Source organism: Bos grunniens, chromosome 10 (genome assembly GCF_055505025.1).
Source record: "Bos grunniens cultivar Pamir isolate PY7600 chromosome 10, Bosgru_T2T1.0, whole genome shotgun sequence".
NCBI lineage: Eukaryota > Metazoa > Chordata > Mammalia > Artiodactyla > Bovidae > Bos > Bos grunniens.
The window spans coordinates 34,848,108-34,863,608 of record NC_141174.1 but is presented as its reverse complement, the minus strand read 5'-3'; the positions used below and the strand labels follow the sequence as shown (position 1 = coordinate 34,863,608).

The window sequence follows — 15,501 nt, the reverse complement described above, 5'->3', positions numbered from 1 at the left end:
ATACTGGATGCTTGGGGCTAGTGCACTGGGACGACCCAGAGGGGGATGGTATGGGGAGGGAGGAGGGAGGAGGGTTCAGGATGGGGAACACATGTATACCTGTGGCGGATTCATTTCGATATTTGGCAAAACTAATACAATTATGTAAAGTTTAAAAATAAAATAAAATTAAAAAAAAAAAGAAAAAGAAAAAAAAAAATCTTCATGGATCTTCAAAAAAAAAAACAAACATTAAGACTCAGTGTTGACTGCCAGAATGCCAACTTGAGGGAAACCGTTTCTCCACAGGTAGCCAAAGTAAAGAAACTCATTTGAACAGAGTTTAAGAATCAAGATGTATTTTAATAAATGCCGTGCGTGTTGATTGATCCAATATAACCTTGTCATTGATTCCATTATCTATTTCTCTTACGTTTAGTTTTTTTTTTTTTCTTTTACCATTTTGGTAAATACTTTTGAGTAGTCACAAAATTTTCAGGTTAGCCTGTAGATCTGACATAGTACTTAGTGGCGCAATATTTATTAATGAATTTTGGGAGTAGATACTTTACATAAATAAGTGTTTAAATATCTGTTTACATGTATTTTGAACTGTTTATAATACTTGGAAAATACCTTAGAATCTTTTATTCCTACAATTGTAAATATTTGAAAGCCTAGCTGGTAGAAAAGGGACAGGTTTAGTTGTGTTGCTTAAGACCTGATATGGAGAACTCGATAAAGAAACCAAATGTAATGTAACATAGAGAAGACTTGTATGGGCCCCAGCACAAGCTGGCTGTCCCATGGCTGTGTCCCAGTAGTGGGCGGCTGGGTGGCAGTCTGTCTCAGATACAGAAGAGTTGGCTGTTGGTGGCAGTGGGAAGGCTAGACCAAGGTTTCTTCAACCCTCAGTTTTGTGACCCTTTGGACTGCAGCACACCAGGCTTCCCTGTCCATCACCAACTCCTGAACTTATTCAAACTCATGTCCATCTAGTCGGTGATGCCATCCAACCATCTCATCTTCTGTCATCCCCTTCCTCCTCCCACCTTCAATCTTTCCCAGCATCAGGGTCTTTTCCAGTGAATCAGTTCTTCACATCAGGTGGCCAGCATATTGCAGTTTTAGCTTCAGCATCAGTTCTTCTAATGAATATTCACAACTGATTTCCTTTAGGGTGGACTGGTTTGATCTCCTTGCAGTCCAAGGGACTCTCAAGAGTCTTCTCCAACACCACAGTTCAAAAACATCAATTCTTCAACCCTAGATCCTGAGAAATCTGATAGAACTTTACAGATAAGACTGAAGTCTTAGGGAGATTAAATGATTTTGCCTTTTGGAGATTAAGAACTTAAGGAAACAAGACCTTCATGCACCTTTGTCATATTTACAGCCAAAGCTTAGAAAAAAATAAAAAATGAAAATGAGATTGAGGATAAATTGAGTGTGTGTTGCTGACCAGTGTCTGGCAGTGACATCTGCCCGCATCCACCCATGGTACCCTGTGTTACTCTGAAGCATCGTTGTTCACTCTAGGAGCAATTTTAGGGGTTTAATGCCACATAGCTGTTGCATATAGAGTCCCTTCTGCTTCTCCCTGTCCCCTGCCCCCTTCTCCCATCCATCTGGCGAATTTTTTAATCATTCTTTTTGTTTTTCTGAATTAAATTTTTTAAAATTAATTTTTATTGGAGTATAGTTGCTTTACATTGTTGTGTTAGAGAAGAAATCTGTGGAGTGATGCACAGATGGGAAGTAAAAATTCATCCGATTAATCAGCTATAAGTATGCATAGCATGTATAATATTACAGTATATTATGTTTCTCCCCTGTGGCCTCTCTCTCGACCCCTGTGTCTCTCTAGCCCATACTTGACTGACCCAGGCTTCCCTGGTAGCTCAGCTGGTAAAGAATCCGCCTGCAATGCAGGAGACCCTAGTTCAATTCCTGGATCAGAAAGTGATAGGCTACCCATTCCAGTATTCTTGGACCTCCCTGGTGGCTCAGATGGTAAAGAATCCACCCGCAGTGCGGGAGACGTGGGTTCAATCCCTGGATCGGGAAGATCCCCTGGAGAGGGGAACGGCTACCCACTGCCCTAACCCTAACCCCTAACCCTGCAGTGTTCTGGCCTGGAGAATTCCATGGACAGAGGGGCCTGGCAGGCTACAGGTCGTGGGGTCGAAAAGAGTCAGACACGACTGAGTGACTTTGACTCACTTCACTGACTGGCCCCGGTGCTCCATTCTTGGTGCTCCCTTTGGACTTCAACCAGATCCACTTTAGAACAACTGTGTTGTAGTGGTGTATGTTTCTCTGGGGACTGAACTTGCTAACTACGAATTTGATAATGCCTCAGCCATTGGAACATACCTGTTCTGCCGGGACTCAGTCAGAGTGTTTGGGTTTTCACTCCAGCTCTGTAATGTCAACTGATTGCTTCATGGTGCCTCAATTTATCATCTATTGGCTGAGGATATTAATAGCATCCCCCTCCACCCACTGCCATATAGGTTTGTTAAAAAAATAAAGGAGTTAATATGTGTGTTTAGAATAGTGTCAAGTAAGCATTTAATAAGTTGTAGTTATTATCTGGACCAAAACTGAGAACCAGGTTATTAAGAAATGCATTACTAAGTTTTGTGTTTTTTTTTTTAAAGAAAGCAAAGCATGTTCTGAGCTAAAACAAAAATGCAGCTATGTTTCTCTTAATAAAGCTACTCTCAAAATACACCAAAATAGTAGAGCTGAATTGTAGTAGATGTTCCCAGTCTCATGAAAAAGCCTAGCATGGAGCAATCCATCATTGCTACAGTCCATGGGGTCCTTCGAAAACCCATCTCCACTCATGTTATTACTCTCAGGGAGCTGGTCTCACAGAGTACAAGGGTCCTGTCTCCCATCCGTATTCCAGACCTCAGGGAAGAGGAAAGTCAGGAGAAGTGCTCTTAGCCTGAAGGAGAGGAGCCAGAAGTTGCCTATATCATTTATGGTCCTAGTCCTGTGTCCCCGACAGTCACATGACCACACTTACCTGCAGGGGAAACAGAGGGTTTCCCCCAGTTGGACTGGTTAGAGTGCCAGCTGTGCCACTGAACGGCTGTGAGACTTGGGGGAAGTTGCTTCACCTCTCTGTGCCTATTTTCTTGTTTCTAAAGTGGAGGTAAGTGAAGCATCTGAAAGTGAAATCTAGGCACTCAGTCATGTCCGACTCTTTGCGACCCCATGGACTGTAGCCCCCCAAGCTCCTCTGTTCACGGAATTCATCAGGCAGGAATACTGGAGTGGATTGCCATTTCCTTCTCCAAAGTGAAGTACCTACTGTGCTTCAATTAACTCAAAGCATGGAGTTACCGTGAGGATTCCATTAAGTTCATTAATACATAGGAATCATTCAGGACAGTGCCTGGCACAAAGGAGACATTATGTATGTATCAGTGACTATGATTATTTTACCAAAAGATAGAAAGGAATATGATTATTGGGGAACAGTGAACAGTCTCTGCCATTAGAGGACAACCAGAGACTGGGCTCCCAGCCTGCCTCATTAGCTGAGGTTTCTGGGTGGCTGCAACTTTGTTATAATCACTGCAGGTCCCAGGAACTTTTACACTCCTGTCTTGCACAGGTCTTGTTTAGGCCTCCCTTGGGTCAGTACGAGAAAGGTTTATGAGCTGTGTTTATGGTTTTGACCTCTTAGTTTCTCATTTCTAGCTCTTCCTTCACTGTGGCTTGTCATTAATATACCAAGGAAGTAAATTAAAGGAAACATTCTATTTACAACTATATTAGTTTATAACATTCATTCTTCATTATAGTAGTTACAGTAGTAAAAAGATGATTGTAAAGTGAAGTCCATTTCCAGTTGGTGTTAATCAGAAAATGTGTATAAATGGGAAATGGAATTGCAATATGCAATACAGCTGTTTCTAACTTCTGCTTTTTTTCCCCAAGACATTATCCCCCTGCGTTTGTAGTAACAGTGGGCTGCATGGTGTAAGTGCATTCTTCCCTTCGCAGTTCCCAAACTTGACTGCTTGGTCCAGGAAATTGTTGGCTCTGCACGTGCCATGAGAGTGGGCTGTTAGACCAAGTCAGTGGGAAATACTGTCTGCCATGTCTTCCGCTTGGTGATTCATGGGACATATTAGCATATTATGGATGTGAGCAGATAAACCTGCTTAATTTTCTTTAATTCACTTGACAGACTGGCTTCAAAATGAATTTTTTCGTTTATTGATTTGAGTAGTGATGCTATAACTATTTTTGGTGAAGAGGATTCTATATGTACTGGCTTGCTGCTGCTAAGTTGCTTCAGTCGTGTCCGACTCTGTGCGACCCCATAGACGGCAGCCCACCAGGCTCCCCCGTCCCTGGGATTCTCCAGGCAAGAACACTGGAGTGGGTTGCCATTCCTTCTCCAATGTATGAAAGTGAAAAGTGAAAGTGAAGTCACTCAGTCATGCCCAACTCTTAGTGACCCCATGGACTGCAGCCCACCAGGCTCCTCCATCCATGGGATTTTCCAGGCAAGAGTACTGGAGTGGGGTGCCATTGCTTTCTCCGTACTGGCTTGGACAGTATGAAAAATCCCAGTCTGCCTCCCAAGTTTAAGGCAGATCAGGCTGCTAATTGTGTGAGTTGCCTGCAGATCCTGATCTTAACTGCATTCGAGTCAAGGTGTGAACAGAAAGCCTAATACCATTTTCATCTGGAGGGAAACCACCAGAAAGACATGGAAGTTTGGCATTGCCTGATTAGTGGTGCAGAGAATTTTCTTCTTTTAGGAATTAATCTCTTCTTATAGGTAACAGGAATTTCAGACTTAAAATTTCAACAGTCTCTGTCTTTAGACCCGAGAAATCATTTTCCTACTCTGATGATAAATTACAGGGGTTAGAAGTTTGATTAGGATTGTACATAAAATAAATAAATATATCTGTGTCAAGAATATCTATAGTAGAAATGGAAAACTTGGGAATCTTTACAAGTTTTAAAAATTCAAGAATGATAGGTGCAAAGAGGTTTTTGTAGAGTAACAGCTTTCACAGCTGTGAAAAACCAAGTTCTTGTGTGCCTGAGAAAATCTATGCATGAATGGTCTTTTCAATGTGGCCATTTAACAACTTAGACACATTGTGGCCTTCTTTTGAGTATAAATTTAAATCTTCTTTCCGTCCTCAGGGTTGATTTTATTTCTAGGTCTTGTTTCAGATCTAAATTGATTAATACTGTATTCTTAGAAGTCCACCTTTATTTCGTGAAATATATGCTTTTAAAACATTTAATTCATTTGAAAAATACACTCAACATAGATGTTTTTAAAAGATACTGAAAATATAAGCACTAAATCATATAGTTTCTAACAATAATTGCTTAATATTTTAGTGTGTTTATTTCAGTCTTCCCTATTAAATAATTTGAACATGTTAGAGATGATACCATATGCATATTTTTTATTCTCTGGTTTTCAAAATCCTTTTTCATTGCTATTAAGAATTTGCAGTAAATATAATTTCATCATATAGAATTATAATTATCAAGTTAATCCATTATTATTGAACAATTTAGGTTATTTACAGTCTTTTGCCATTATAAATAATGACATAATTAACATTTTTGTGCATAAAACTCTACTTACATTTCAAAACTATATTGTGAGGATAGATTCCTTCAAATTAGAGTTACTAGCTCAAAGAACATAAGTACATTTATTAAGGCTGTTGATACATATTACTAATTATTTTACAGTGAGGTTGTGCCAATTCAGAGTCTTACCAGTGATATACTTGAATTCTGTGTCATTTCAACAGTTTGATAATTTTATTGGCAAATAACGATCTTGGTTTAATTTCATTTTCTGATTACTGATGAGATTGAACGTTAAAAAGAAATGTCCTTTAGCCATTGTTTCTTCTCTGTGAATGTTCTATTCATGTTCTTTGCTTATTTTTCTGTAGTATATCTGTGAGGATGTCTGTTTTTCCTTTTACTTGTAGTAGCATTTACCTATTAATGTTATTAAGCTTTTTCATATTATTACCAGTGGTTTTTCTAGTTTTGTTGGACATATAATTTTAGAGTTCCTGATATGCAAAAGTTTCACATTTTCACACATTTAAATGTACCAATATTTATGTTTGTAGGTTTTTTTTTTTTTTTAACTGTGTTTATGTTTAGAACATTATTATTGACTTAAGTAGGGCTTTCCAGGTGACACTAGTGGTAAAGAATCCACCTACCAGTGCAGGAGACACAAGAGATGCTGGTTTGATCCCTGGGTCAGGAAGATCCCCTGGAGTAGGAAATGGTGCCCCACTCCAGTATTCTTGCCTGGAGAATTCCATGGGCAGAGGAGCCTGTGGGCTACAGTCCATGGGGCCACAAAGAGTTGGACATGACTGAGCACTTATATGATACATAGTCAACTTTGGAATTTTTGTGTGCAGCTCTAAGAAATTTTTTTCTTTCAAAGTAGATGGTTGGTTTCTGTACACGATTGAATAATCCAATTTCTTTTGCATTGGCTAGTGGCCCTTACATCATCTTACATTACTTTATCTAGTCAAGGGTCTGTTTCTGGGGTGTTTCTTCTCCGTTGGCGTGTGGTTTTTGTTCTCAAGTAATTGACATTGACAAGTCGCTTAGTCATGTCCAACTCTTTGCGACCCTATGGACTGTAGCCTACCAGGCTCCTCTGTCCATGGGATTTTCCAGGCAAGAGTACTGGAGTAGGTTGCCATTTCCTTCTGCAAAAATACTTCTTTGAGCCCCTTTTTTTTGAGGGGGCAAGAATACTGGAGTGGGTTGCCATTCCCTTCCCCAGGAGATCTTCCCTACCCAGGGATTGAACCCGGGTCTCCTGCATTGTAGGCAGACGCTTTACCGTCTGAGCCACCAGGGAAGTCTTCCTACAGCAGTAATACTAGTTTTATATCTTCTTTTCCTTCAGTTAATACCTCTTATTTCTAACTCAGTGTTCTTGGTTAGACTAGGATTTATTTTAGAGTGGTGTTTAATAAAAATGGTAATGGTAAGCATCCTTGTTTTGTTCCTGATTTTTAATATAAATGCTTTTTAGTTTACTCTTTTACTGTTAAATAATTATGAGATAAAAATATTGTTTTATTCTCAGCTCTTAAAGACATTAATCTGAAACAGGTGAAGATATCTATCAAATGCATTTTCAGTGTCTGTATTAAGTGTGCATTTTTAAAAAATCCCATGTAATATAACCAGTCTTAGAAAGTTATGCATTTGGAATTATTTCCAATTATCTCTAATTTTAGACTTTTTCCTTTGTAGTGAAAGAGAATTCTTTATATAAAACTTTCATTTGGTATATATTTTATATTTTTGCTTTTTTAGCCCAAAGTTTTTAGATACTGAAGAAACTATGTTAATTGTTTTTGAAATTCATCTACTTTTTGCTGTATAATGCTGTGTAACAAATCATACCCAAACTCAGTGACTTGAAAGAAACAGTCATTCGTTCTCATGAGTGTGGGTTGGTTGAGATGGCTCTGCTCTAAGGTGTGATGGAGTGGCTCTACTTGTGCTGTGTTTATGGGATTTGGATCTCCTCCAAGTGTCACTTGTCCTCCTTGGCAGGCTGGCTGGGACATACTCTTCCTATGGCCATGACAGAGGTGACAGAGGATAATCCTAACTGCCAAGCTCAACTCAGACCCCTGCTTGCATCATACGTTAACATCCAGTTGGCTAAAGTAACTCACTTGGTCCAACCCAAAATCCAGGGCCAGGAGGTTAACTGGAAGTATAAAGTCATGTCAAAGGGCATGTTTTCAGGGAGGAGTGAAGAACTGGGACCAGTATTTCAGTCTACCGCATACAGTTTATGCACCTGTCTTAATTGAGGTGATGAGATTAAAATAAATATTGGAGTGATAATAAATGTGTGGGATTTAATTTGGTTTTCAAGATTATTAATTGGTAACCAGTGTGGAGTATAAGTTGGTAATAATTCTAGAGATTTCCATATTAAATGAAGAAAATCAGACAGATAAGTATATGATATATCACTTAAAAGAATATCTATATGTATATTTATATATAAACTGAATCACTTTGCTGTATACTTGAAACTAACACAGCATTGTAAATCAACTATACTTCAAGTGTTAAAAATGGTTAAAAAGAACACATGATTACTAATGGCAGAGATGTGACTCAGACTGCCCTCTCTCCCAAAAAAGATGGTGCAAATTCAAGAATAAGATAAAGTGATAAGTCTTTACCTGGTCTTGAATTGTACAAATCTTTTACTGTATTAAATTCATTTCTTGTTATACTTTAGTTTTTTCCCTTTGTGTGATATTTTCTCTTTTTGTTGTTGCTTTAGTCACTAAATTGTGTCCAACTCTGGCAACCCTGTGTACTGTAAGCCAGCAGGTTCCTCTGTCCATGGGATTTCCCAGGCAAGCGTACTGAAGTGGGTTTCCATTTCCTTCTCTAGGGGATCTTCCCAGCCCAGGGATCAAACCTCTGCATCCCCTGAATTGCAGGTGGTTTCTTTACCACAGATCCATGTGGCTTATTTTCTCTTCTAGGAATACAAAATTACTGCAGGGTAGTACTTAAACAATAATTTTCACCCCTAGGGTAAAAAAAAAATGTTCTTTGATATAAAGGACTAATCCAATGGCAGAATAAAAGATGTAGTCATCAGTATCTTAAAAATAATGTAAATAGCCTTCTCTATGCCTCATGCTTTGTGTACCTTCCGATATTCAGTGAAAAAAAACTCTATTGTTGGCCCTCCAGTGATGCTAAAAAATCAAAGATTCAATACTGTATAAAAACAAAAACAAAACCTTTATTTGGTGTTTTTTTAGTGGCAGTACTGGTTTAAAATGAAAAAGGGAGGAGAAAGACTTCAGATAATATGCACATGGCTAAGTATTAGATAATATTTTTCTTTTCGCGAATAGTTCTGTGGACTGGATTCGCTTTGCATGCTCTTTTCTTTCCTGTGACCTGGTTGAAAGAAGAAGCAGGTTGGGGCGTGCAGCCTTCTTTAGTCCCAGGAGTTGAATGAGTGTGGAGAGAACAGAGAGAACAGGGGTCAGTGAGGGGTGTGCTGCTGACGAGGCTGGAGTTAGGGCCTCTCTGGACAGCTTTACCCTCATCTCCCACCCCTAAACGGCTCCCGAATCCAAGCTGTAGGATGTTAGGCCTCTTCCTACTTTATGGGAGGGGAAGGTGAGGTTCTGAGATGTGCAGGGACTTGTGTGAATGTGGGACTCCATGCAGGGCCAGAGTGGGGCCTCCATTGCCTTCCTGCTGTACTTTTTGCTGCAGAGAGGCTGAGTGAGGGTGTGTGGGTGTATATATCCCAGAAGAAGGGCTGAAAATCTACTGTGTGTGGGAGCAGTTCTGTGTTCCTGATAACACAGAATGTTTTAATGTTTCGCCTTGGGAAATACTGCGGTACAGGGAAGCTGGAAAACCTCAAGACAAAAAGCAATGTGCGAGTGTATCAACAGCTACACCTCAGCTGCTGTGAAGACTTGAGGGGTCTTTGGACAGCCACAGCCTCACCCTTCTGAGACAGGATCCTGGTATTTGAGTTGGAGGAAATGCCTTGTCCATATCGAATTGAAATGTTTGAAAGAGGTTTGGGGATCTCTTTTTAATATTGAAATTGTAACTCTGTGTTGCTATCTTTGTAGCTGAGAAAACAGTCTCATCTTAGGTAAGTTCACAGCATGAGCTCGGAAAAGAATTGGAGCTAGAAATCCTCTCTTGATCCCTTAAACGATTATCATTATTTCCATACCAACATGGTGACTGTTTCATTGAGACTTTCCTTGGTTTTAAGGTACCATGTAGAGGTGAAGGGGAGGTACACAAAGACACAGGAACTCCTCAAAGAGCATCCAATCCAAATGTGTGTGTGCATAGTCTCTGTAGTCGTGTCTGACTCTTTGTGACCCCGTGGACTGTAGCCCACCAGGCTCCTCTGTCCATGGGGTTCTCCAGGCAAGAATACTGGAGTGGGTTGCCATGCCTTCCTCCAGGGGATCTTCCCAAGCCAGGGATCAAACCTGGGTCTCTTATGTCTCCCGCACTGGTGGCAGATTCTTTACCACTAGTGCCACCTAGGAAGCCAACAGATACATATGATAGCGCAAATAATGAGGCTGTAATGATGCTTTATTGACTATGCCAAAGCCTTTGACTGTGTGGATCACAAGAAACTGTGGAAAATTCTGAAAGAGATGGGAATACCAGACTACCTGACCTGCCTCTTGAGAAACCTATAAACAGGTCAGGAAGCAACAGTTAGAACTGGACATGCAACAACACACCGGTTCCAACTTGGGAAAGGAGTGCATTCAAGGCTGTATATTGTTACCCTGCTTATTTAACTAATATGCAGAGTACATCATGAGAAACGCTGGGCTGGAAGAAGCACAAGCTGAAATCAAGATTGCCGGGAGTAATATCAATAACCTCAGATATGAAGTTGACACCACCTTTATGGCAGAAGGTGAAGAAGAACTAAAGAGCTTCTTGATGCAAGTGAAAGAGGAGAGTGAAAAAATTGGCTTAAAGCTCAACATTCAGAAAACTAAGATCATGGCATCTGGTCCCATCACTTCATGGCAAATAGATGGGGAAACAGTGGCTGACTTTTATTTTTCTGGGCTCCAAAATCACTGCAGATGGTAACTGCAGCTGTGAAATTAAAAGACACTTACTTCTTGGAAGGAAAATTATGACCAACCTAGACAGCATATTAAAAAGCAGAGACATTACTTTGCCAAGAAAGGTCCATTTAGGCAAGACTGTGGTTTTCCCAGTGGTCATATATGGACGTGAGAATTTGGACTATAAAGAAAGCTGAGCACCAAAGAATTGATGCTTTTGAACTGTGGTGTTGGAGGAGACTCTTGAGAGTCCCTTGGTCTGCAAAGAGATCCAACCAGTCCATCCTAAAGGAGTTCAGTGCTGGGTGTTCACTGGAAGAACTGATGTTGAAGCTGAAACTCCAATACTTTGGCCATCTGATGCGAAAAGCTGACTCATTTGAAAAGACCCTGATGCTGGGAAAGATTGAAGGCAGGAGGAGAAGGTGATGACAGAGGATGACATGGTTGGATGGCATCACCGACTCAATGGACATGAGTTTGGGTAAGCCCCGGGAGTTGGTGATGGACAGGGAGACCTGGCGTACCGCGTTTCATGGGGTCGCAAAGAGTCAGGCAGGACTGAGCGATGGACTGAACTGAACTGAATGATGTAAAGCCAGTGTCAGGCACTTACTTACTGGCTTATGTGTACCTTCTTATGCACAGTTGGAGCAGTGTGTTAGTGTGTTCACTATTGTGGTGAATTGACATGCACGCCTGGACGTGGGGATCAAGGTATGGGGTTTCTCAGACTCCTCGCTTCGTTTACACATCTGTTCCCTCTGGTGTCCCAGGCCTGTTCATCCACAGTGTCTCAGTTACAGTAGTTGCTTGTGGTTTATCTGTGCTGGTGACAGAGATGTTGCTTTCGAGGGAGGGCAGCACCTTCAGTCTGTAACAGGAAGCGAGGCTGCCTCTGGAATGTGGCCTTTGGTGCTGACAGCGCCTCCTCTCCTGTAACTCACGTTCTCATTCCCGTCCACATAGGTGCTGCTCTGTGAGTTCAGGCTGGTTAAGATCCAGTGTGATGCCTCTGCAGTGTTCTGGAAGCCCTTGGCATGCCCTCTCTTGCTGTTATTTCCTATAGAAGAGTCTTTTTGACAAATGCATTTTTTAGGTGGCAGGTGTCTTCTCAAGAATGTATCTTTGTGTCATTTGCCAGGAGATGCCTTGAATTTAAAAGTTGTCAGTATTGGCTACTGGAAACAGTGCACAGTTTGGAGTCAGACAAAACTGGGTATAGATTTGCATGCTGCCTGCCGCCTCTCGGCTTCTCAGGTGATGCAGTGGTAAAGAAGCTGCCTGCCAATGCAGGAGACTCAAGAGATATGGATTCGATCTCTGGGTCAGAAAGATCCCCTGGAGTAGAAAATGGCAACCCATTCCAGTATTCTTACCTGGAAAATCCCATGGACAGAGGAGCTTGGAGGGCTACAGTTCACGGGGTCACAGAGTCGGACATGACTGAGTACATTTTATGTACTGCCCGTTTCCAGCCATGTGATTTATGTGTGGTTCAGTCATTTGAGCCTCTTACTGCCCTCTAGGAGCCTCCCTCACAACGTTTCTTGGCACATAGTAAGTGCACAGCAAATGCCATTAAAAAGAATTAATGTGTGAACTCTGGATTTTAAACCAAAAGAAACCATATATTACTTTGTGAGGTTTCTTACAAGTGTTCTTCATTGTCCTCTGCAGCTTCTAAATACCTTTACTAATTATTTGCCCTGCATATACGATGAGCTACGTTTTCATCACACGTTTATTCAATAAGTGGAATTTTTTTTAAGTCTCCAGATTTTTTTTTTTTAATGTGAAGCTTGAAAGGCCCTGTTTAGCAGCAGCAGCAGCAGCCGAAACAGATGTGCCCACAGCGCTTGGAAATCTTGTTTTTACAAAGTCGCTGGCTGAAAACCTTGCCAGGCCAGAGAACATTCTAACTTTCTTTCATAGGATAGTAACTTTTTGCCTTTATGAGCAGGATCTCATCTGTCTGTCTGGGTTCTGCTCTGCTGCACAAAAGACAGACCGTCTGTCATGTAGCTGGCTTGGCAGGTGTCAGTGCCTGTTGCGTGCCCAGGCACTAAGGCAGGTGCTAGAGATGGATTCACATTCTGGGGGTGGAAGGGTGGCGTGGGGAAGGGACCAGGCAGGGAGGTGAGAAGGGCATGGGGAAGATTTGGTGACAGTGCTTGCCTTGCATTAGATCAGAGGTCAAAGGGGAGGCTGTGAAACCAGGAGAGGGAGACCATGCTGAAGGGTGCGGCTTGTCACAGACGTCATCGTCTATGCCAGACCTAGGGGATGAACACATCCACCGTGGTACTTAACACATGATTCTCTTAGGCGAAGCACACTGACTGAAACCGCCCACCCTGGCCAGGCACCATAGTAACCATTTGCATGAGTTGTTTTATGACAAGAGGTCCTGGTAAGGACCACAGAACTAATAAGCTACCACCAACCAGAAGAATTCGGGAAAGGTCAAAAGGAGACACCGTGTGTCTGACCACCTCCCGGAATCCTTCTCGCTGGCATCCATCTCGTCTAAGCAATGCATGCACCACCAGGAAGGACTCTGAGTCAGAATGAATGGGCAGAGACAACCGGGAAACTAATCCCATCACCATAAAACCTGAGACCAAGCCAGGTGGCAGAGCAGTTCTCCTGTTCTGGAGAGGTAAGCTTCCCTTACCCTGCTGCTCTTCTCCTAGGTGCTCCTTCCCCATAAAAATCTCTTACTTTGTCAGCACGCGTGTCTCCTCGGACAGTTCATTTCCAAGTGTTAGACAGGAGCCCACTCTCGGACCCTGGAAGAGGTCCCCCTTCCTGCAACATTTCTGTGAGCCAGGAATCTGGGCAGTACTCAACCAGGCAATTCTTCTGTCCCGTGTGGGATCAACCTAGGTCAGCTGGTGTAGTCAGCTGATGGATGGGCTGGTCTGGAGGGGCCACGGCAGCTTCAGTCACACGTGTGCTAATTGAGCAGGCTGTCGGAAGGCTGGGCTCAGCTGGGACTGCTGACTGGAGCCACCTCCATGTAGCCTCCTTGGCATGGGAGGTCCCAGCTTCCTTACAAGGCAGCTCTGAGCTCCCAAGAGACAGAAGTTCTAAGGCTTTTACAAGACCTGGCTTTGCAAGTCTCAGCATGTCACTTCCTTCCCATCCTGTTGGCAAATAAGCCACTAAGGCCAGCCCAGGTGTGGGGAGATGGAGTTAGACTCATGGTCCCTGGGAGAAGTAATGGGAACTTCTGGCTGTTTTTAATTGACCATGTTGTGTACCTTGATAGGAGAGCCATTGAGAGACGTAAGGCGGCAAGTTGGATGATGGGTAGATGACATCATCAAATGTACTTTTCGATTTGGAGGCAGATGATGTGTGCTCAAGGTTGGAATTGGGGTGGTGCGGGTGGAGTCCTGTTTCAAGGTTCTCGGCTATGAGGAGAAGATTAGAAAGAGAGAGGAGGCGCTGAGTGAGGCTCCGTGTTGGAGAGGCTTGCTTGTGTTTACTTGGCTGGTTTGCTCTGAAGAAGGGTGAGGTCATCAAAGACCCATTCTTTTCCAAATCACACTGGCCTCTTAACTGATGACATGCCATTGAAAGTCTCTCTCCTCCTATCTTTGGCGATACAACTTTGTCTTGGTCCTGGTTCTGTGGCCTGTGACTAAGAGGGGTTTACTTATTTATTTGAAGGTATAAAAGGTATTTCTTGCCGTATTTGTGCGTCTCTGCTCCGCCGATTGAAATTAAAATGTTTCTGTATATGTTAAGTTGACATTCCTGGTTTTTGTGTTTTCATCTTTATATTAGATATGGCTTTTGGGTTGTAGGTAGAAGAAACCAATCTGAGTTAGCTAAAACCAGAAAGGATTTCATGAACAGGGGTCAGAGTACATCTGGGCCAAGAGACACCCTTAAGGATCCTCTTTGCATCTCTTTTCATTTCTTGTCCCTGTTCATCTGCTTTGCTCCTCACTTCTCTGCTGCTTCATCACAGAACAGACTCTGACATCCCCACAGCTCCGACGCCTACAGTTTGCAGCTCTGGCCATCCACACAGACTGGTGGGTTGTCTCTGGGTCCCGGCTTTGTGTTTTCTGACATGAGACTGTCATTGGCCAATTTGGACCAAACGTCTGTCACCAGCCACTCAGTGGGGAGGGTGCTGGCCTGGCCATTTCATTCAGATGTAGTACTGGGCTTACCTTAGGGTGTTCAGGGCTGGATTTCCTAGAAGGGATGTCATAGTGAGCAGATCTCTTAAAAAGCATCTGCCACATTCTTTGACTAGTTTCAGCAGTGTGTAGTTGAGAGAAAGGTGCAGCGGAGAGCTGGGCAAATGTAAGGGGCACAGGACACCTTGCCAGATCTTGTACCAGTTGTTCCAGGCCACAGTGATGAAAACGTCCCTTTAAATTGTTTAGACCCTGCCTTTAATTCACATATGTTTCTCTTGATACAGGGTGCTCATCCTGGTGTAAGTGATGTACAAATATATTAAGATACAGTTGATTTATAATGGTTGTTTAATCAGGGATATGTTTGTTAGAGTAGCGATCACAGGTATGTTTAAGAAAATCATGTCCATTATTCTGATCTTGGCTCTAAAAAAGGAGAGGAGTAAGACCTGAAACAAATGATTTCTGTACTCTGGAGACATTTTCTGTAGCTGACGTTCCTTTATGATGGAGATGGAAACAGTTAAAAACACAGCAGGAATAACTTCTGGTAATTTAAATCCATTATCATACTGCAGCTACAGAATAGTAAAACAAACACCACAAACCCTTGTTCGGACTTTTGCTGTTCCCCTTGGGCCTCGTGTCCCCTTTGCCACACTGCCCACCGTGCTCTCTGGGTA

The 15,501-nt window shown here is 42.2% G+C and overlaps 1 protein-coding gene and 1 non-coding gene across 7 annotated transcripts in view; one reads left to right on the top strand and one right to left on the bottom strand.

Annotated features, from left to right (window-relative positions):
* PELI2 (pellino E3 ubiquitin protein ligase family member 2) overlaps positions 1-15,501 on the top strand; it is a 199,797-nt gene that overhangs the window by 37,579 nt on the left and 146,717 nt on the right. The gene's annotated exons all lie outside the window — the stretch shown is intronic.
* Positions 6,815-6,886, bottom strand: TRNAC-ACA (transfer RNA cysteine (anticodon ACA)). The gene has a single exon. It is a non-coding gene; the product is annotated as a tRNA-Cys (tRNA).